Here is a 12,557-nt window from a genome sequence, read left to right as displayed (position 1 = left end):
CCAATTATAATTACTGAAGTTGTCACCTAATTTTATCTGCAAAAATCGGAGTGCCACCTCTCACATCCACTTCAAAACAGATCCGCCCTGGTCTATACAGCGATAATTCCATAGTAAAAAATCGAAAATTTATTTTAATAAATTTTATTTAATAGGTCAGTTTGGCATTTCATATATTTGCAAATATTTTTCTATAAAAATGTCTCGTTTTGGCACTGAGTCAATTAACACGTTGACGGACAGTGCGTCAAATGTATAAGCAAGTTTTTGACACTATATTTATTTTGCAAATAAAATACGGAAATTCTGAATCTCATTGCAGTCATAAATGAACAATACAAACCTTTCTATTGTGCGTCCCACCTTGACTTTACAGTACAGGTTCTTATGACCAACAGTGATGCCAAATTTTATCAGAAACAGTTGAAGGAAATATACTTTTTTCTATCGGATAACTATAAATAACTTAGGAATTAATATTAGTGACATTTTGTGGCTGTCAGGGGTTCTAAAACCTTTTTTTTTGAAAAATACCTTTATGTGAACAAAATAAAAATAATATTGTATAAAATATTTATATAATAATGTATTTAAGCGCATAAATATGTTAAACCTTAATAAATACGTAGGTACCTACAGAAATAATTAAAATACATTTAAACTATATATAATTTAGCTCCTTTCTATAATCCTGTCTTCCTCACTTTTACTGCCACTGTCGTAGGGTGTAAACACATTAAAATGCCATTAATTTCATCTTGGAAATCAGTCATTGAATAACAATAAACTGCCATTAGGAGCCAAATTTTCTAAATAAGCAATGAGTTACTCAATACAATGTTATCAGTAATAATTTTAAGCTTATTTAATATTCTTTTTTATAATTTAATTTAGGTGAACTGACCATCAACAATTATACTTTATTTATTCTCAACTGTAGGACCTGGTAGGACAATATAAAACTTTACTTAAACTTGACTGACAATGTTTTTTTTTTTCTCTCTGATTCTGGCTTTGGTTTAGAACTAAAACCTTTAGCCACGTAATTGTATAACTTATCGCTAAGTCAGGGGAGTAATGTGTAGTGTGTGTGTTGAGTAAGTGTCTTGTTACTTTGCAAAGTCGACGTCATTGTCTTTGCAAAGAGACGCTAATTGTTTCCGAACGTCTGCGGTCCCTCCGGTAACTGACAATGTATTTTATATTTTTTTTGACATTACTTCAGAATTGTCTATACTGTCAATACATAAATTAACAACCATAGAACAACATTCACTTTTAATGTTGAATATTCTAACATTCTTAACCAAAAATACGCATATTGATTATAAAATTGCTGATTACTTTTCGAAAATGACTATCACTCACAAAAAACAATGAAAAATATTGTTTTACTGTAACGGGTTAGTTTTAATTTAACATTTTTAGGACCTTGGTAATGTCCGATTGAAAATTCTTTTGAAGAAAATCGGCATCGCCGCGCTAAAAATTCCCATAAGGATTGTATTGCCGTATGTTCGTGTACTGTAAAGTCAAGGTGGGACAGACATTAGAAAACAAATTACCATAACATAGCAACGGCAATTATTGTTATCTGGTCTCTCGCATTAGATGGTAGGAAAGACATTGATTGTGGGAATTTTGCATTTAATGTTCCAAATACTTTTAATAATTTTCGATTCCAATGAATTCTGCCGTATGTATGTTTCAGTTAATCAGTTATCCAGAGAGGTTGAAATTGTACAACGAAGAGTGCATTTCGGAATGCGCCGCATGAGATCTTTGATTTTCATATCGATAGCTTGTAAAACTGTAAAACTTATTGAAGGGATGGATAAATTTCTTCCTAGTAGGGAAAGGCAAGGTCGCTCCTCTGATTTCTGATCGAAAATGGTGTTCAAAATATCTCCAACAAATACATGTACCATTTTTCAAATCGGTGGCGTAGAACTACTTCGAGATCCATTTGAGGGTGTAACTTTCCATTCCCCATGGAGAGTGGCTTGCAAGCCTGTTTTTCAATTTCAAAATGTAATTCGTTACATTTTTGACGAATTTACCAAATTTTACACCCGCGGTGTTACTATAATAGTTTTGGCTAATTTTGTGTCCTTACTCTTAGCATTATTCCTCCCCTGTTTTAAATGTAGAAGGGTAGTATGTCACTGGCCCCCAGGCCAATCTAGACGGGTGGGGCGGTACAAACAAAATAAGGGCGATACAATCCGATACTAACGCAGTACAAACGAACATTCCCATCCCGGACCACCGTATCGAAAAAGGGGGGATGGCATGTCTCCAGCCCCTCCAGACAGATTTAAAAGGGTGGAGGCAGTACAAACGAATGAAGAGTGATACAATCCAGTACTAACGCAGTACAAACGAAATAGCCTATTTTCGACGTTCAGAAGGCAAAGAGTGCAGAGTAGAGGGTAGCATGTCGCTGGCCCCCCAGGCCAATCTAGACGGGTGGGGGCGGTACAAACAAAACAAGGGCGATACAATCCGATACTAACGCAGTACAAACGAACATACCCATTCTGGACCCCGAGACCGAAAAAGGAGGGGATAGCATGTCACCAGCCCCTCCAGGCAGATTTAAAAGGGTGAGGGCAATACAAACGAATAAAGGGTGATACAATCCAGTACTAACGCAGTACAAACGAAATAGCCTATTTTCGACGTCAGATGGCAAATAGTGCAGAGTAGAGTGGTAGCATGTCGCTGGCCCCCCCAGACCAATCTAGACGGGTGGGGGTGGTACAAACAAAATAAAGGCGATACAATCCGATACTAACGCAGTACAAACGAACGTGCCCATCCCGGAACCCCAGATCGAAAAAGGGGGGATAGCATGTCACCAGCCCCTCCAGACAGATTTAAAAGCGTGGGGGCAGTACAAACAAAATAAGAGCGGTACAATCCGATACTAACGCAGTACAAACGAACATACCCATCCCGGACCACCAGATCGAAAAAGGGGGGATAGCATGTCACCAGCCCCTCCAGGGAGATTTAAAAGGGTGGGGGTAGTACAAACGAATGAAGGATAATACAATCCAGTACTAACGCAGTACAAACGAAATAGCCTATTTTCGACGTTAGATGGCAAAAAGTGCAGAGTAGAGGGGTAGCATGTCACTGGCCCCCCCAGGCCAATCTAGACGGGTTAGGGGGGTACAAACAAAATAAAGGCGATACAATCCGATACTAACGCAGTACAAACGAACATACCCATCCCGGACCCCCAGATCAAAAAAGGGGGGGATGGCATGTCACCAGCCCCTCCAGGCAGATATAAAAGGGTGGGGGGAGTACAAACGAATGAAAGGTGATACAATCCAGTACTAACGCAATACAAACGAATGAGCTTTTTTTCGACCCTCAAATCGAAAAAGGGGGGGATGGCATGTCACCAGCCCCTCCAGGCAGATTTAAAAGGGTGGGGGCAGTACAAACGAATGAAGGGTGAGACAATCCAGTACTAACGCAATACAAACGAATGAGCTTTTTTTCGACCCTCAAATCGAAAAAGGGGGGGCTGGTGACATGGACCTGATTCTAATGTGCAATTTTGTAACATATTTACTGACGTCTGCAGTGTACTTGGAACCCTATTGCACTATAAGCGTTGTACTTGGAACCTTATGGAATTATAAGATAAGCATTTCACAAAAAATTTTAAATTTTCCAAAAATTGTAAGCGCAATTGGTGAACTTAAGGTATAAATTTCAAAATAAAACGAATATTTATTTTTAAATAGAAAATCATAACACAAAACATATTTTTCCTAAATTTAGCTTAAACGACAGAACTTAAAATGAAAATAAAAAAATACTCTCTAATAATGCCCTCTGTTCTTTTTTATTTTTCTAATTTTTGTTATTGTTTTAATAAACATTTTTGGAAAGTAGTAAGTATAAAAATTAGTTTGATATTTAAACAAAATACAAATAAAGTGTTAAAAGTATATTTATTTCGTTAAAATCATATAGAAGTGTAACTTCTTATGTGAGTACAAAGTACAGACACATTCTTTTTTTTTTAATTTTTGTTTTAATAAATTTTTTTAGAAAGTAGTAAGTATTAAAATTAGTTTGATATTTAAATAAAATACAAATAAACTGTTACAGTGGCGCACTTAGTAAAATGTTCCTTTGGAGTGGGGTTGGCTTGGACACCGAAATTTTTTCTATTTTTTGTGAAAGACAAGTTACATTTTCCTACTACTCTTTAAATATTCTTTTAAGCGCTGGGGGAGGGGGACAAACCCCCCTGGGTACGCCACTGAAAGTATATTTGTTTCGTTGAAATCATATAATGGAAGTATAACTTCTTACGTGGGTACACAGTACACACACTCTTAATTTTTCTAAAGTACTTGTCGCTTGAAACCTTATTGCCTTAACCTGAAAGTATTTCACGTACTTGAAACTTTATTTTGTCATTGGTTACACCGTCAGCTGGGAACAATTCAACGTTTTTCAACTATCATTCGATGCAGAATTCTTTATTAAATATAATTCTTTTAAAATAACCGATTTTGTACAAAATGTCGCTTGGAACCCTATTGTTTTCAACCCTCGACATACCAGCCTTTTATCTTCTACCGCCACGTGTCTACTATTATTATGCGTGACTTGTTGAGAGTAGGTGAAACACTGATGAGCACTAGCATGAGTTTGCCATTAGTTTATACATACACTAAACACATGGTGTACAAAGGTAAAGGTTAATAGAAAATGAATTCCTTTGAACCTTTGAGAGCTGCTATTGACATCCTGCGATCTTGTTAATAGTTACAAAATGCGTTCAAAGTAAATATTACTGCAGTTTACTGTTTTGGTCATTGCCTCTGGGCATATTTGCACTTTTAACAAACTCATAAATTTAAACGGTAGTTTAACTCAAAATAATAAATATAATTAGGTATAATAATAAACATACCCTTGCAGGAAATACATACAGTGAGCACGTAAAGGTTGGAATAAATTTATTTTCTCGTGAAGAGCGAATTTCAAAAAAATCCCTAAACAGGTCAATTTTTATTTTTAGATTACGACTTTTTGGCATATATATGGGTCGTGTGATAGCTCATTTGAAAGGTAATTCAATTCTATATTCAGTGATATAAACGTTAACATAATTATTTATACAGGGTGTCCAAAAAAAATTTTTAAACTAAATTATTTGACTTAAAAAGAAGAACGAATGTAATTTATTTACTTCAAAATACATTTTACTGCTCGTAGAAAATAGAAAAAAATGTTTATTTGAAAAATAATTATTGCTTTTCGCTTAAATTATAATGTTCAAACTGTCAAGAGACAGTTGGGTGGCTGCTTTAATATTGAATTTAAGCCGTAAATAATATTTATTTGTCAAATAAACATTTTTCCTGTTTTATGCTGATAGCAGTAAAATGTATTTTGAATTAAATAACACACATTCTTCTTTTTATGTCAATAAATTTAATTTAAAGAAACTTTTTTGCACACCCTTTAAAAATAATTATGTTAATGATTATATTACTGAACAGAGAATTTAATTACCTTTCAAATGAGCTATCACACGACCCCTATTCTCATTTAAAAAATCGTCGATGACGTCATCACGCCCAGATAGGTGACGTCACTAGTATGACACATATGCTAGAAAGTCGTAATTTAAAAACAAAAATTGACCTGTTTCGGGATTTATTTCCAAAATTGCCCATTCATGAAAAAATTAATTGATTCCAACCTTTACGTGCTCACTGTATAATTTAACTTATTGTGAATGTGAAACTAACTTTAAAAAACTCACTAAAATTGAACCAATACGCGCTGATGTACCCTCTTAAGTAGTGACATAAACAATAATTTATTTATTTATACGGGATGGCCAAAACATTATTTAACATTTGAATTAGACTAATCTACACAATACGACATATTTATGTATTTAACTTATTATAAAAAATACATTTTATTACTGGCAGAAACTTGAATAGTATATTATTCAACGAGCATGTAATGATGGCTATTACTCACGATGATGAAGTTTGCGACACGAGCCGTAGGCGAGTGTCGAAATTTAATCATAGTGAGTAATAGCCATTACATGCAAGTAGAATACTATTCTTTTTCTACGACCTTCTTTATTTTAATTAGTAAAAAAATATAAATATCAACTACGCGAGATTAAAATTATAATTTACAAAAATTAATTTTGTTTACCAATAGTACACGGCTGAATACCTAATTGGTTGCTTACTATTAATTAGCAACGCTGTCTTTATATGTACCTATTGTAAAAGACACAAAAATAAATAAATAGTCAATTCAAGTTATATTCATTTCCGAAAAATTATGAGTATAAATTTGTACCTCCTGTCACTGTAATAAACAGGAAATAGCTATTGTCGGTTGACGTATTTAAAAATTTATAATGCACATTTATATTTAACTATATATAATATAAGAATATTACTATATACAGTAGGAAAAATGAAAGAATACCCATGAACGAATATATAAAACACGCTGTATTTTCCTGTCACCGTCTCATACAAAAAATTGGCCAGCGCAAGCTGGGCAATTTTCTTTGTGACACGGTGACAGGAAAATACAGCGTGTTTTATATGTTCGTTCATGGGTATTCTTTCATTTTTCCGACTGTATAATACGTTATACTTAAAATATATATCACAAGATAACTTTATAAAATAAACACAATATAAGTTTTAAATTCCAATAAACACAGCAAACACGCTAACGTTACTGTCATTGAAAATGGTAAACGTCAAAATTCATAATAGTAAACAAAGTATAAAAGTAAAAAATATACGGGCGCATTGTTACAGTTAAAAATCGTTTAAAAAATTGTCGAAGTTAATTATTGATATAAATAATTACAATAATTATTTTGTTGAATAAACAAGTTATTTCAATGTAAGTAATTTTGTTTAAAGTTGATATAAGACTAATATTAAAAGTGATATTCGCTACTTGAACCTAACTTCAGCCCGTGAGTAATGACCCGTGAGTAACTTCAGCCCGTGAGTAATGAACTATTACTCACGGGTAAAGTAATAGGTGTTATTATCTATTCAAAAATAGCGAATAATGAGCACATTACTAAACGGTCGTAGAAAAAAATGTTTGTTAACGAATAAAAATTACATTTTGTTTAAAATATATATTTAAATTGGCACCCACCTGTCTCTTGGCAGTAAGTAAACCAATTATTAGTCCAAGATGCAGCGCTGAAAAATCTCTTTGAATTTACTAAAGCTAGTTTTTCACAGTTGATTACTGTGATTATGTGGAGAGACATACTGCAGTCGGTCAGGCGAAACGTAGAACAGGTGTTACTGATAGCTTATCAAAGTTGCGTACCTGCGGAGGTAATGCAATAAATTTACTAAGGCTGAAAATCATTACACATATTCTAAATTGAATATAAATACAAGTTTTTATAGTCGGTCAGCTGTATGACGGGACAAAGTTGGTCGGTCAGCCAAATGAATATACAAAAAAGTTAACGATTGAAATTCATTTACTATACTTCAAAACTTTTGCGGATGTAGTATTTGATGTATTAAACATAAATAAAATGGTCAGCCAATGATGTTATGGGAAAATACCCGTCAGTCAGCGAAAAAAGAAAGAAATATTTTGCGCGGTATCGGCGTTGCAGGCGGCGGCTCGCTTTTTTCTATCAGCAACTGAAGTGTTTTTAAATTATACTTTTAAAATGTTTGAAATTAAAAATACTAAATTTAAAGAAAGGAATGGAGATCAAGCATCCCAATACCTATATTCAAAAAAAGAGACAAATCAGACCCGGAGAATTACAGAGGGATTAACTTATTAAAGCAACATTAAAATTAACAACAAAAGTGATAACAAACAAATGGAATGAAATTATAACATTAGCAGAAGAACAACAAGATTTTAGGTCGGGAAGGTCATGCACTGACGCTGTATTTATAATGAGGCAAGTTCAAGAGAAATCGTTGGAATACAACAAACCTGCATATTTATGTTTCGTAGACCTTAAGAAAGCATTTGACAGGGTCACATTAAAGGACGTTATCCACTTGTTATACTCGAGAGAGGTACCTCTGGGAATAATTAAAACGATAGAAAACATCGATCAGAACAACACAATAAAAGTAAAAGTGGAAGATGAACTAACTGACCCAATTGAAGCCGGCAATGGGATAAGACAGGGGGATTCCTTGAGTCCTTTATTGTTCAACCTGATCATGGACGAAATAATAAAAAAAGTAAGAACTAAACAAGGATACCAAATGGGAGAAAAACAACTTAAAATAATCTGCTATGCGGACAATGCAATACTAATCTCTCAAAGTGAAGATTATTTACAACGTATACTGCACCAATTCAACATAATCGCCAGAAAATTTAACATGTTAATTTCCTCAAAAAAGACAAAATGCATGGTTATAACAGCAGATCCAATAAGATGTAAATTTGAGCTGGAAGGTCAGATAATAGAACAAGTGATGGAGTTTAAATACCTAGGCATCACACTATCGAGCTACGGAAGACTCGAAACAGAAGTGGAAGATCAAGTGAATAGAGCAAACAGAGCCGCAGGTTGCCTGAATGACACAATATGGAGAAATAAAAATATCGGAAAAGAAATGAAAGGCAGAATTTACAAAACAGTCATCAGACCAATAATGACATACGCGTCAGAAACACGACCCGACACAGAGAGGACAAAAAGATTGCTCGAAACAGCGGAGATGAAAACCCTTCGAAAAATCGATGGTAAGACTCTATGATGCAGAGCTAGAAGTACAGATATACGACGGAAATGCAAGGTGGATGACATTAACAACTGGGTAGGAAACAGAAGAATAGAATGGAATGACCACATAAGCCGAATGACAACAAATAGTGTAGTCAGGACAGCGAGAGACGGTTCCCCAATAGGAAGACGATCAGTGGGAAGACCACGAAAACGATGGAACGACAACTTACTAGAGGCGCATTGAAAAAACAGACAGAGTCATGTCTATACAAAAAGAAGAAGAAGAAATTTAAAGTGGAAAAAACATTAGTTTAATGACGAATTATCGCCGTACTTAGGCATAAAAGCCGTCCAGTTAAACTACGATAAATGCTATCAGTATATAGTTTACGATAAAAAAAATCATAAGAACCATCGAGGAAAATTTTACCTCTCCAACACACGAAGAGGCACAAAAATGTGCGAAAGAATTTCGAAAGTGTACAAAGAATTTGGAAATTCAATGTGTGAGGTTTTGCCAGGATTGCACGCTTTTACTGGGTGTGAATTTAACCCAGCCTTTTATAAAGAAAAATACAAAAAAGACCCCTGCATTTGGTTTGCCAGAGCACAGAGTTGCTAAAAGTTTTTGCCGATCTCGGGTACTTAACCGAAAACCATAAAAATTACATATTTGATAAAATACAACAATTTTTTTGTAATTTATATGGAATGAAGAAATTAAAATCGGTGAACAAGGTACGATTTGTTTTGTTCTCGATGACTTACAAATGTTCGAATACCGTAAGCGATTGCTTTAAAATAAAAATTAAAAACATCGATGGATCGAGTATGCCACCATCTACTTCCAAGTTAATGGCACAACACCGAAAAGTTATAACTAAACTGTGTCCATTCGATCACGGGTGGAAAATAATTAGAGAAAAATATGAATTTGACTGGTTTAAGGGCGACCAAATACCGCAATTAATCAAAGACGTCGTTGATTCGATCTTGGCCAGAAAATTCAGGTTTGAAAATATATTACTATTAATTTAAACAATACTTAATTTTGATGCAGTATGCGTAAAATGCGCTTTTACGTACACTTCGCGTATTTCAATCGCACTTCCACCCCCTGTATCAAAAAATATTGTTCGATATAAGTGTAAAAATTGAATCTTTTGTAGAATCAACTTTTCTATCGTATTGATGTGCTGTTATTAACAGTTATATTTATTTTTTAGATTCCCAATCCGAAAATCAATCGGAAACCACAGAGCTGTGTGAATGAGTTTAATGAATTCAATGTAACTAATATGTTGTTGTGATCTGCTTTCTATTACTTTTATTTTAATTGAGTATTTATTTAATTAATTATTGAATTGACGCAAATCATACATAAACAATTAATAAAAAATTTCAGGGTTCCTTTTTGTCATAAAAATTAACTAAAGTTATCTTAGGTTATACTTATCCCTTCTCGTGGCTTCAGTATCTCTTAGTTGATCCTTATCGGGATAAAATAGGAAAAATAAATAAATAGAAAAATCATAAATAAACACATACAAATACCTTTATTATCAAAAGCAATGCTCTGTGGGCATATTTGTCCAAATGAAACTTTTTACCATATAGGTAATTAATCTAATTTAAACAAATATTTATCGCTTGTTCCTGATACAATTTAGGTATAAAGTAAGCTAAACAAGCAAATTTAGGTATTTGCAAAACTACTTATACTTCCTATTAAATTATTGAAACGTTAGAACCTTAATTCATATGCTTTTACGCAAATATTTTAACTTCTGATTATAAAGAACATCTATCACATAAGTTATTGACTGACCTTTTTGATTCACACACAATGATGTCTCCTCTTGACCCAAACAGCTCTTCCTTGTTGATTATGTTAGGCTACCAATCAAAGCCCTCTCCGTTCTCAGCATCAATCCAGCAACATACGAGCAACTATTTCTCCAAAACACAAGCTTTTTACCAGTACTCGTTCAATAAACTCCAAAACTCTCTCCTCTCTTTCTCTCAATAATAATCTCCTGAGACCCAATTATCTTTTTTGCTTGGTGCCACAAATAATTTTAATAACTATAGTTCTTGTAACTTACTCTCTTGGACTTTACAGAATCAAAGAGGTTTTTCTTCTCAATTTGATTTGTCTCTCGTTCCACTTTTCAGCTACTCTCCACTATCAAACAACCACTAGTACTTGCTTCTGAACTCTCCGCGAAAACTTTCGACTGCCTTTCTCGGATACCGACCACACAATGATTTTTCTTTTCCAAAACTCTCTTAACATTCAAACTTCCCTTTCCACATTCCAAATTGCCAAGCCAATCAGAAACATTTCTCTATTTCATTCGAAAAACCAGGCATTCTTTCAAACAATACTTCTACTCATACTAATTCCTTTCCGGAAATTATACAAATACTCTTGTGCTTAAAACAAACAGACCTAAAATTCCAAATCTCTCTACCTTTATTTTTCTAAAAACTAATAATTACAGCTACCTGTGGATCTTACCTTTACCGTAACAAACAATCTTTTTTAATTATAATCCGAAATAAATTGTACTTTCACTTCATATACAAATGTCTTTAAGTCTTCAGGGAAAAACTCATTAGGATAGACCCACTGCGTAAAAGCTACCTTCTACTAAATAGTTACAAATCAATATACAGGGTGTATCAAATTTATGTGCCCGCGTTATAATTAAAAATTTAAATTTTTACTCTATCTTTGATTGATAAAGTGATACATAATATTGTATATTACTAATAATTACTAGAAATGGCATTTTAAATTTGATTTAAAAATACTTGAATTGCTTATAGTAAAGAAAAAAGCAAACCGCCGCCTGCAACGCCGATGGCGCGCACGCGAAATATTTCTTTCTTTTTCCGCTGACCGACGGGCATTGTCCCATAAAATTGTTAACCGACCATTTTATTTATGTTTCAAATATCACATACTACATCCACAAAAGTTGTGAAGTATAGTAAATGAATTTCAATCATTAATTTTTTGTATATTCATTGGGGCTGACAGACCAGCTCTGTCCCGTCATACAGCTGACCAACTATAATAACTTTTATTTATATTTAATTTAGAATGTGTATAACGATTTTAAGCCTCAGTAAATGGATTGCATTACCACCAAAGGTAAACAACTTTGATAAGCTATCAGTAACACCTGTTCTACGTTTCGCAGTAATCAACTGTGAAAAATCTAGCTTTAGTAAATTCAAAGAGATTTTTCGGCGCTGCCTCTCCGTCTATTAATTCAACGACAACAAACAACCAATTGACCAGTTGACCAATTTTCTTCTTGAAAATAAGTCAAGAGAGCATTAAAAAAAATTAAATATCAATTAAAAAATATATGATTAATTATTTATATGGGAAATAAGCCACAATTAAAATGAAAAAAATAATTTTATTAACGTTTCGACGCCCAAATCGGGTGCCGTTGTCAAAATACAAAATACTACTAATGGAAACAAAAATGTTGTTGATTATTAATTTGTATTTAATTCCATTAGTAGTTTTTGTATTTTGACAACGGCACCCGATTTGGGCGTCGAAACGTTAATAAAATTATTTTTTTCATTTTAATTGTGGCTTATTTCCCATATAAATAATTAATCATAAAAATGCCACAAGGAAATAGCTTCAGAACAACATTAAAAAATATATCTTTTAGCTCTTTTGGAGTATTGGCGAACCCCGTATGTATAAGAAGTTGCTAATACAGATAAATTGATTTACTCACAAAAACTATTATTTTTTGTG

At 33.5% G+C, this 12,557-nt stretch overlaps 1 protein-coding gene across 1 annotated transcript in view; it reads left to right on the top strand.

Annotated features, from left to right (window-relative positions):
* Nucleotides 1-12,557, top strand: part of LOC114328165 (uncharacterized) — a 106,927-nt gene that overhangs the window by 33,056 nt on the left and 61,314 nt on the right. The window lies entirely within an intron of this gene.

This window comes from Diabrotica virgifera, chromosome 1, assembly GCF_917563875.1.
Source record: "Diabrotica virgifera virgifera chromosome 1, PGI_DIABVI_V3a".
NCBI lineage: Eukaryota > Metazoa > Arthropoda > Insecta > Coleoptera > Chrysomelidae > Diabrotica > Diabrotica virgifera.
This window is presented reverse-complemented; position numbering and strand designations above follow the sequence as displayed.